Genomic DNA, 12,097 nt, shown 5'->3' with positions numbered 1-12,097 from the left:
AGGGGCTGCACCTAGGGATTGGGCCTGCCCTCTGCCACCCAGGAGCAGGCCTAAGCCAGCAGATCGTTATCTCCCGAGGGGTCCCAGACTGCGAAAGGGCACAGGCCGGGCTGAGGGACTCCCCCCTCCCCGCCCCAAGTGCACAAATTTTTGTGCACCGGGCCTCTAGTACTTAATTATATAATACCTTGCTAAAACACAAGTGCAATGCATTCTTTGCCCTGGCAAATCATATTCATAACCTCACACATGCCTAGATGTGACAGTAACAGAGGCTGCTAGATGCAGGATACAGATATATGACAAGAGTCCCTGCAATGGGGTTGTGAAGGGAAGAGCTGGGACTCACAGCTCACCATCCCTTGCTCTGGTGGGGTACTCACAGGACTGTGGCTGCACCTGGGTAAACACTCTGCAGCTGCAAGCATCACTATAGAAGATGCTCAACCCACACCTAAAATAACAACAGGCCACTCAGGTTTTCCTCAATTTTGTAATCCCCACCCTCTCACCACCTCCAAAGCATGATCATGATTCCAGTTGCTGGCACTTTCTTCTGCTTGAGGACACAGCTCCATCTCCATGCTGTGAGCTTCCAGATGTATATTTAAATTAGAACCATATAAAGCCCACCTGCACTAGCCTAACGCAGCATCACAGAAACCACTGCCTATTGAGGCAACATTTTAGGCACCACATTGCTATATAAATGAGATTCTGCCAAACAGGTATCTTTTTAATAACTATTATTAGAAAAAGGACCTGTAAATAAGGCAAAATGTTTGGATTATAAAATATTCTCATACAATGTAGCATTATTACTTTCAAATACATTTAATAACTGCATCTAGTGCTAAGCAAATTAAGTGTTGTCTAATAGAATATTTTTTTAATTTAATACTTGTCAAATTGCTCTGTGGAACATTATTTTCTTTATACTTTTTGCTTAAAAAAAGTGTTTTTTTTAACCATACTGATTTTTCTTCTAAAATGTATTTTTACTGTATTTCTCTTCTGAGATAATATGTCAACAGTATATTTTACCCAAGACTACTCATGGAAGTTTATGAGATGTACTTTGATACCGCAACAATTCCTAGAGAACCAGAGTCATACTGTCATATGTCATCTGGCCAATGATTGCTGGTCTATGTTGGTCATCTTTCTTATATTTTTTGCCATATGCCTGTCTTTTTATACAGGTGTTATTATGCACTATCCATTTATACTATCTAAACTCCCATGGATGAATGGCATATATTGTGTTTTAGGACCTGTTGTTAAATAAATGCAACTGACATGTCTAAGATGGTTTTTCATACAGAAATAGTTTTGGGAGCCTCTGAAAATAGAGTTGTATTAAGTAGATAATTAGCTTATATATAGTAATCATTTCCTCAATAAGCTCCTTTTACCCCTCTCTAAATTCTGAATTTCCTAACTAACTTTACAAGCACCAAGGATTATATAGTTTTACAAGTCCTTCCCCACTGACTTTTCTTTATAACAATTCATCTGAAGCAATTGCTCCCCAAGGGTAAGGTGGGACCTGGTAAATACCACAGAAGCAACAATGCAATAGGAAGGCACTATATAATATATAAAATTACAATAATAGCAAACGTCTAAATGTCATACCATCTGCCTCAAAGAAGAGTTAAGGATATAAATTCTTGGGTTCTCAAACCTTTTTATTCTTCTTTTAAGAAATTATTGGTTAGATCTTCTCCATAAAAGTCACAAGAAATATCTTGAATCTCCAGTGTTGTCCTCATTTGGCACTACAATTTTCACGAGTGGCCTGGGCACAAAGACAGTTCTTCTTCAATTTATGGGGGGGGAGGGGTCACCAACCAATCCAAGAGTAGGGACTCTTCTTCACCATAAACAAGAAGCAGTTGGATTTCTGATATCCTCAGAAATCTAACTTCAGAATAACCTTGAACTTTGAGGTCCCTACTTCGGGTATTGCCTTTTAATATTTAATTAAATATCTATCCTTCTCCATTTCTCTCTCTCTCTCTCTCTCTCTCTCTCTCTCTCTCTCTCTCTCTCGCACACACACACACACACACACACACAAAGAATTTTCTTTTCTTAAGCCTAGAAAGAATGATTTCCTATTCAAATTATTCTTTGAAATTTTTCCTTATGATATATTTATCTTTTCTTAGGTGTGCTGATCAATGATCTGGCTTCTGACAATTTGAATACAAGCTGCTTAATTTATTAACATCTGCTACACAATAATCTTAATATAAGAAGTGAAGCTCTTGGCTATAAGAAATGTACTTGGCTCTCTGCTCTCTTCTCACAAAGCAGAGTCCCAAGTGAGCTCATTCACTCTCATATACTGATGACTATCAGATCAGCATCTCTCTTCCCTGATCTCTCACTCTGGCATTCCAGCCTACTTGGCTATTTCTACTAATGTTCACATCATCAGAAATGAAACTGAAGCCTTTCTGGTGATGACGACCTCCCCACTACAATATGCCTCTCGCTAAGGATTCCTCCGTCCTTCTCCAGAAGAGAAGAGGAAACACAGGAAGAAGCACATGGTGCAGAGCCCCAATTCCTACTTCATGCATGTAAAATGGCCAGGATGCTATAAAATCACCACCGTCTTTAGCCATGCATAAATGGTAGTTTTGTGTGTTGGTTGCTCCACTGTTCTCTGTCAGCCATGAGGAGGAAAAGCAAGGCTTACAGAAGGATGCTCCTTCAGAAGGAAGCAGCACTAAAAGCACCTCAAATCAAGATGAGTGGGAACCCATTCCAATAAACACATTTTGGATACAAAAAAAGAAGAAAAAAAGAAAAGAAACTGAACTTGGCTTCCAAACCAGCTTATCTTTCAAACTATCCCCTTCTGCAAACAGTACAGACAGTCTCCTAATACCCCAAAGGAAAAAGGTGGAAGAAATGGTTCACTCAAACCAACCCTTTATCAAATCTGTTAGAAAGCCTTGCTGCTTCTTTTTACAGAATGTCGCCACATACTTCCTCTTCCTCTTGACTCGAGCCAATTCAGTACTAGTATAAGGATTTACTGCCTTATGTCTATACTAGAGGCCTGATGCATGAAGATTTGTGCAAGAATAGGCCTTCCTTCCCCTGGGTACTGGCACCACCTTTGCTCTGGCCCAGAGCCACCTTTCCACATTCGCTCCGGCCCGGAGATGCCTTTCTGCCTTCGCTCCAGCCCAGAGTCACCTTGCTGCCTTTCCACCTACTGCCTTCGTGCGCTGCCCAGAGGCCTGGACCAGGTGGGGTGGGGAGGAACACCTGCGCCCCGATCCGGCTGCCACCATCTTTGTCACGTCAATTTGCATATTTCCTCCTTATTGGCTGTGGGCGCCATCATCTTTGTCGAGAAGTGACAGTCAATTTGCATATTCTGTCTTTATTAGATAGGATAACCTCAACAGATTCTCAGCTCCTTACTGCTTCCGAGTCTTCCTACACACTACTACCAGAATAATCTAGATTGAATATACTCTTAGCTGTCTTCTGGGTCTAAAATTTTCTATGAAATTAATTTTCCAGTCCTGCTTTTCTCAAGCAGCTTTCTGGTATACTGAGTAACTTCAAATGGTTTACTTCTGTCTAACTCATAACTCTTCAGAGTGGTTCTCAGGGTAATTCACAATCAGATCCCAAACTACCTACCCTGTTTTCCCAACTACTCTTAACATGCAACACAGATTCCAAGTCAATCTCCTCACTTCTTATGATTCTGGGTTCCTTCATGACTCCAAGCCTTTGAAAGCATTGTATTCATATTCAGAATGTTATTTCTCTCTTCAAAGTCTTACCCAATCAGAAAAGCCTAGCTTTTTTCCCAAGTCCTTTGGTCAGCTTGGCCTGGGCCATAACCATAACTTTGTTGCTTCCAAATTCCCTTTAAAACCTTTGCCCTTTTATCAAGAGTATGAATTCATCCCTCGCTAGTGTTTCTCAGTGGTTGGAGCATCCCCTTGTGCACCAAAGGGCAGTGGGTTCAATTCCCCGTCAAGGGCATGTACCTGGATTGTAGGTTCAATCCCTGATCTGGGGCCAGGGATCGTGCAGGAGACAACCAATTAACATGTCTCTCTCATTTTGATTCTCTCTCCCCCTCCTTCACTTCCTTCTATTCTCTCTAAAAACCAACTAAAAAATATCCTTAGGTGAGGATTAACAAAACAAAAAAAGTAAGAGGATATGAATTAAGATTACAGAGTCTTATTTTATTTTTTGCTCCTGTATAACCAGAACCTACAACAGTGCCTAATACATAATAGGTAAATCTCTGTTCATAAATATTTGTTCATTGGTAATAACTGACATTTACTGAATGCCAGGCACTGTTTTAACTTCTTTAACTCTTATTGAACCATTAAATGACACTTAACTGTCTCTTATTATTTCACAAATGGCAGTTACATCTCCTCAAATAACCAAGAAGCCTTTTCAAAGCAAGTAATGTATCTAGTATGTCTATTGTAATCTCCACAGTGCTGAATACATAGGAAGTTTTCAAATATATGCTGGGTATAGTACAAAAGAAGGGCCACTGAATTATAGTGTCTTAGGTATGCTGTGACTGGTTCTGAAATCTGGGGCAAAATTCTGAATTTTATATGTCTCAGTGTCCTTATCTGAAAAACCAAAGACTAAATTACCAGACCTGGAAGCACTCTCCCTACTCTAAAATTCTATGTCTGATTTTGTTCATATTACCACTTTTCTGGGGTTCTGGTGAATATTAAAAAGAATACCTCATTGGGTTCTAAAAATGCAAATTTTTTTGTGTAGAAAATAATTCTGAGAATGATTCATACTCTCAGACTTCCATCGTCTAATGCTCCACAGGATTTTTTTAAAAAATCTACCACAAAGCCAAGGCCCAAAAATTCCACATTTCTCTACATCTTTGGTATGAAGGAACAGAGGGGAACTGCTCAAAGGACATCTTCTGCCCCAACGTACAGCCTTACCCTGAAGGAGAAGAGCTTCCCACCACAAAACTAAACACTAGCCATGCTGGAGGAAAGGTGTTTAAAAGGGAAAAAAAAAAATCAGCAAATTCCCTGGCTCTCCAGTCTCCTGATTCAGAATAATGAGCTCACTGGTGGAACTGGAACACATTTTGGGGCCTACTCTGCCTTGGAAAAAGCATTTAATTTCTCTGAACCTCTTAAGGCACTAACCTGAAAAGGAAGCCATTGGGGAAACCCATTTACATGTGAAAAATGCATACATTTAAAAATGGGAAAATATACTTAGAAGTTGTAACACCACTCAATGAGAAGAATTACCCCCACTTTGTTCATACTAACTCTACAGCAAATTAATGATGACAGCAAAATCTCTGAGGACAAAAAAGGGATGGTGGCCTCTGCCACAAGGAATGAAGAAAGTCACACATTATCTTTAAGAAGCATGAAGAAGGATTAAAATGAGCAGAAATTAATTACTCTTTGGTAAGTAGGATAGCAGTCCAGTGCCCTTTCAGACATCCTTGTAGTTCTCTGCCTCCATGCTGAGCAGCCCTTAGGGTTCCAGAGAAGACTGCAAATTCTGGCCCAGATCTTTGGTTTATGAGGAAGATACCTAGACACTGGCTCTCCCTCTATAGATTACTAATAACCCCAGTAGTCAGATTAGGTTCACAATTCAGTCTATCTGTAAATTATTATAAATCCAAATATTATAAAGTTATGGTTTTCAATCTTGAGACTTGATTAATCTTATATAGTTCATGCCCTAGAACCCTGTGTCCCAGAGCAGTCCTGCAGTGAGAAACCTTCAGGTGATAGGAAGAAAACAAATTAAACATGTCAAACATGTCTGTAATCCAGCACGAAAGTTCTCTGTGGATACCTAGAAATCTATGAACATGCAGATAACACTAGTTTCAAACCACACTCCCAAAATACAAACTAAATTTGATGAATGCTTATATAACGACCAGTTTACTAGTATGAGACTTTTATTTCTTTTTAATTAACCCATCTCTACTTCAAGGTCAAACCACACTACAAGTCTCCAATGTTAATAACAGAGAAATACAGTTTAAACCAATAATTAGAGAATTATTTTCTGTAAAGGGCCATTTTAAAAATATGTTTGCCTTTGTGGGCCACCTGCCCTTATAGCACAATTCACAGAAAAATGAGTTGTGGATATGACATGAAATGTTTAACCATTTAAAAACATAAAAAGCATCCTTACCTTGTGGCCCTACAAAGGTGGCAGTCTAGATTTGGCAGCTGACTTAGGCATAGTTTAAGACCAGAGGTCTTGGAGACAAAAGGGAAGGAAGGAAGATATTTGCCAAGAACTTTGTTCTTTTCCTAACCCTACCTTCAACCCCCTTTCTTTAAAGAAGGCTATTTAGAAAAAAATGAAATGAATAGAGGAAGTCTCCACGCACTTTATTTTCCACTTTCCCTGCTTTTTCTCATCTCAAGAAAGGATACAAAATGCAGTAACCAGAATCATTAGAATTAACATAAAACAATGATACACTGAAGAAAGGAAATAATTTGCTAAGAAAATTTTAGATATCTCCAATTATTTTTACATATGACTTTTATACTACCTTGTTACTAATCAATATATCTTATCTTCCTGTGCTAAAAAGTAGAGGGAATACAACCTGGACTACTGCCAATCTCTAATTCAGCTTGCAGAAAGTGAAAGATGATCTACCTACCATCACCTTTTCTCCATAATGCTTTTCTCAGAATAAATATATCCAACTTTTTAAAAATTAAATTTCATTATAATAATCTTCCATTTTTTCCTTAACTTGTATATGAACATAATCTACCCTCATATTTCCTATAACATATTGCAATTAGAATCCTAAATATGTAAGTGAATTTTAGGCATCCAGACAAAGGATGCCAATCATCCAAAAATGCTAGATATCTTTTTGAGTATTAAAATTAAGCCTTTTGATCACTCCTTCCTAAAACACAAAATGCTAACAAAGAGCAGTGTATAAAGAATAGGCTTTTGGATAGACTGCAGCCAAACTGGTTTTCAATAAGGTTGATTTTTGCTCCATAGGACATTCAACAACGTCTGGGGACATTTTGAGTTGCTACACCTGAGGGAAAGGAGGAAAAAAGGTGTTTCTGGCATATTCTGAGTAGAGACAAAGATGCTTCTACAACACACAGGACAGCCCCCACACCAAAATGTTACAATAGCAATGATGATATAAGGCAGACAAAGATAGAATTTGTACAATTTTAAGCTGAAGTGCTTCAAGGTTGATATTTTCTTTAGAAAACAGCATGTTAAAGTTAAAACTTTAACGTAAAATATTTACTGGGTTGGTGTGGCTCAGTGGTTGAGTGTAAGCCCATGCACTGAAAGATCACAAGTTTGATTCCAGGTCAAGAGCTCTTACCTGGGTTGCAGGTTTGCTCCCTATCCCAGTTGGGGCAGGTGCAGGAGGCAACCAATCAATATGTCTCTCTCAAATGGGTATTTCTATCTATCTCCACCTCCTTCCCTTCCTCTTCCTCCTCCTCCTCCTCTTCCTTCTCTCTCTCTCTCTCTCTCTCTCTCTCTCTCTCTCTCTCTCTAAAACAATGGAAAAAATATTCTCAGGTGAGGAGTAACAAAATTTAAAAAATAAAACTATTTAATGGATAACTACTATATGCTTGTCGGCATAAAAGTACTAACAACATTAAAGCATCTCACAGAAAAAATTATGTTATGACCTCAAGAAACTGAGTGTATTTAAAGCAAAGGATTTACTTCCTCCTATCATAAGGCACATTTAACAATACTCAAACTAGGTTTCATATACTAGGTTTGAACTCTATTTCAATACAATTAACCCTCGCACTTATTTGATCCTAAGCATGATTTCAACCTTAAAATTAGCAGCATGGCTTGAAATCTGCTACTGAAAGAGAAACCCCTTTTAGCTAAAATAGTCTGCTTCCTCTTGACAACTATGAAAAAAAGCAAAATTCACTCTTTCAGAGTTCCTCCTCCCCTCTTTAGTTCTTTATGTACTGGAAAAGCAGATGCTATGCTACTATGAACTTGACCACCAAGACATACGGGGTCAAAATGACTTTATGATCCAGCAACCAGAGATCATGTCGCAGCTGCTGAATATCTTCCCGTTTTCTTAAAGCTCTCTATGGAAGGGAGGGAACAACAAACAAAAACAGACTGTTGGACTAAAAGAAAAAAGCTAATAATTAAGCAGGGGATCAGAAGCAGCTACTGAACTACTCCTTCTAGGAAAATCTCAATACTTATGCCATCTGTCAAAAAAGGCCAAAGTTTTAACAGCCATCACAAAAAGCAATAGCTGACTCAAAGTGAAAACAACAAATAAAACTGGTAATTTTAGTCAATGCTTTTTCCTCAACCCAGAAATCCCTTAATGCTAACGAGTAACAGAAAATCTCCTGCAAAACAGGATTGCAACATCCCCAAATAAACGGACTTGTTTAGGCCTTGACAGCAGTGCTGATCTGGGAACAGCACATTCAATTCAATTTAAGAAATAATAAACTGAAACCTTCAGACCAGATGCAGTCACGAGTGTTTGTCCCAGGGGTGTATAGGAAGTAAGTTGAGTGTTAGTGAAACGTGCTGGGCAGGAGGAGTCCTGCAGGATTGTTGGACGCGGGGCGGGTAGAGGAGACCAGCCTCACCAGAGGCTTTCTTGCATTCCTCCTAAAAGCCTAGTTGCCACCACTGTCGAAGTTCCACCCCCCCCCAAAGTCACAGATCTCAAACATTGTACCCCACAAAATGAAACAAGCTCCCATACACACGCCTGCCCAAACACCAGCAACACGTGCTACAGTTTAGATAGAGCACAATAGAGTGTGAAGAAGCAGGGAAGATCATGTTTTTCTACCTATCATTAAAGATTCACAAATTTCTTAAAGCGAGATAAAACAACTGGAGAGTGGAGGTCTAATTTTATTAAACATCATCTATGTTGGACTCTTTAAAAAGTACTAGAGATGTAAAGCGTTTAAGCTTATTTTTATATGTGTATTACACTTTTACAATAAAAGTTAAAAAACCAAAAGGCACAATAGTCCCCACTTTCCAGTTTCTTTCAATGGAATACTTATGTAAAGACATTCTCACTTTATCTAGGTACAATAATACAGTCTGAAACTTCATTTTCATATTTCTCATCAGTCCCAAAAGTTACTATTAATCCTTATGGTCCTATGCTATACTTGTTATTTAAAGATTGATCATTTGTTATACAAAACCTGGCTCATTAATTTAACTCTCCAGACCCAAACAAAAGACATCATATTATACACACAGTTGATCCTATGTAACTTGAGAAATATGCTTGTAAGAAGTGATAAAGCATTTCAGAAAGACCTTGACAATGTTTCTCCTTTCCAGCTGCTGGAATTCTTACACTACCTCAAAACATCATCTTTAGGGCATTAAGCCCTTGCCAGCCTTTCATTCAGAGTTAAATTTTTATTAATTTTTCTAGCTGAGATATATTAACCCTGAAATATGTACATAGCTAAAACAGACAAGGCCACCTGTTGCCTCCAGGCCTCAAAGAAATTCCTCCCAGGAGCACAGGGGAAAGACTTCCAAAGACTATCTTAGAAGCAGCCAGCTGCTCTAGGGTGGGAGAAACTGAAGCACCCTGAATTGGGCCCACTTTTACCCCCGAGTCTGGCCAAGTGGTGGGAAACACAGAGTTGTGGGAGGAAGGAAGGAGTGAAAGCCAGAATAACAGCAAAATAGACTGCTCTTAATCTAGGATGGTTTTAAAACATATCTTATAAAATGGACTATATATCTTCCTGAAGGTTCCATATTAACTGAAAGAAACTAAAATGGACAAATCAGAGGTTTCAATCCCTTCCTAGATAAAGCACTCCACTTGCATCAATGACATTAGTGCCTGCCTACCTCGGCTCTAACATAACTAAGGAATTCTGTAGCCAACCACACAAAGTGCTATGATACACTGCAATCTAAGTTCTGCTGTTTGGTGTTCTCATCAAATTCAGGTTTACATGATAGTAGTAGTAAAAAAATAAATAAATAATCAAGTCAAATGTTGGATGCTGGGTTACACAATGATTTTCATTACAGTGTTTAGCTCTGAAGAGAGCTAGAAGACACTCTGGGGGAGGTATAAACCTTAAGTATTACGTGTTCAGTAAAAGGAGCATATTAATTAGGGTTTCATAATAAAAATTACATTTGAAAAATTACAGTCATAAGCTAAGGAACAACATGTTCTCTGGCTTCCCCATCAGGTCTTTCTACAAGTAGGCTGGGGCCTAACAGTAGATAAAAGATTACTAAGAGACAGTACAGCCAGCAGCTGACAGCATAGACCCCAAAGGCCGCCTATTCAAATCTCAGCTTTTAGCTGTGTGACTTTGGACAAGTTCATCTCCCTGTGCCTCAGTTTCCTTACCTACTGGGTGATGGTAAGGAAATAGAGTTTATCATGGAAGACTGGTATCAGACACACAAGTTAGGCTTACATCAGGTTTATCCTGTCCACCTGCTTGGGGATTTAGTGGCTCTCCGAAACTAAATCAGCAGAGAAATCCAGTACTGAAAATCTGAGAAGCATACCCTTAAATACAAAAACCTCCATCTACCAAACCCTCTCCTCTTGCACACAAAACAGAAAACACCCAGGGCCTTCTCTTCTAGCAGCCATTGTCACTTGCCATGAAATGCTTTACACTCTAAGCAGAAATTCAGCCCCTTGACAAGGACTAGGGCTGTATATTAAAATATTGCATTAACTTTGCCTGAGATGTCCCAGTAACTGAATGAGTCATTCACTTCTTCAGCAACAGTAAAATGTCAAGGTTGTCAACTGCAGCCCCAGATGTTTGCAAAAATCATTTCCAAGTGATCATCAAACCAAACCCAAATACCTAATTCAAGATAACACTTTAAGTTAAATATATCAGTTTTCATGATTTTTTCCTGTAATGAAAAAAATTTTTAAATAGGGTTATTGGGGGTAAGGGAGGGAGGAATTACAGTAAAATGAGCCCCAAAATTATTAAACAGAATATTAAACAAGGCCTAGAATTCCTCCTTTTGCTCTTGCTTCACAGAGTGTATCCTTTTTAAAACTTTTTTCCAATCTTAACAAGCACTAAACAAACTCTAAACTCAAGATTTAAAGATACCCCATGTATATAAATCTCACCATATTTTTCCCTATCAGACTACTGTACTTCGAAGAAACAGAAGCTTTAAAATTTTTTGATACATCTGTTTATAACAAGATTTTCACTACCTCACATCTGCAAAATACTTTGCGTGTTCTAAACCGATGGTAGCATCCACATGGAGGTCTTTTTCACTTCTATAATAATTCAGGAAAAGTCAGTAGTTTAATTTGAAATAAAGTCAAGCCTTTTGCCCTAACGTATCACAAGAACAAATGACAAGGATACGTATTCTTTGGTCCTTTAAGGTGTTACACACACACACACACACTAACACACACACACTAACACGTCAACTTGCTCTTCCACGTTTTTCTATCCCTTAATCAAGTGGTTGTAGGATCCGATGGTCAGGGTTTTGAGTTTCTCGGGTTCATTCATTACAGAGGATACTACACAACACCCAGTTCAACTAAAACTTCCTTGGCGTCCTGGTCAGTGGCAAATAACTAGAAACGAAATACACGCGGCGCGGCATCCTTCTCCGTTTGCTTATTCTTAGCAACTTTAAATAAAAGACTGAAGAGGGATCCTTTTCCCCCCTCCTTTGACAACTCGACCACCGGGCACAGGGCTGAGCGCCCCACAGCTTCCGGCTGGGGTATAACACGCGCTTCCCCGCTAGGCTCCCACCTCTGCTCCGAACCAACCCGATGTCATAGCTGAAGAATGACGACACTAAAACCAACCCTGCCGATTCACCTCGACGAGGACTGCAACACCCACTAAACTTTTGTCTATTTCTAAAGCGTGGGTGGGGTCAAAACACCTCGCCGCTGGGGTCTGCGGAATCCACTTCCGCGACTGGATGCGCGCTCGGGGCCTGTGCAGCTTAACCCTCCGCAGGCCGAGGGGCTGCCCCGGGGCGGTCA

At 39.3% G+C, this 12,097-nt stretch overlaps 1 protein-coding gene and 1 pseudogene across 1 annotated transcript in view; one reads left to right on the top strand and one right to left on the bottom strand.

Moving 5' to 3' along the window:
• Positions 1 to 12,097, bottom strand: part of MAN2A1 (mannosidase alpha class 2A member 1) — a 160,255-nt gene that overhangs the window by 147,710 nt on the left and 448 nt on the right. The gene's annotated exons all lie outside the window — the stretch shown is intronic.
• Positions 2,479 to 2,807, top strand: LOC102760490 (annotated as a pseudogene).

The sequence above is a fragment of the Myotis davidii genome, unplaced genomic scaffold (genome assembly GCF_000327345.1).
Source record: "Myotis davidii unplaced genomic scaffold, ASM32734v1 scaffold812, whole genome shotgun sequence".
In the NCBI taxonomy this organism is placed as follows: domain Eukaryota; kingdom Metazoa; phylum Chordata; class Mammalia; order Chiroptera; family Vespertilionidae; genus Myotis; species Myotis davidii.
This window is presented reverse-complemented; position numbering and strand designations above follow the sequence as displayed.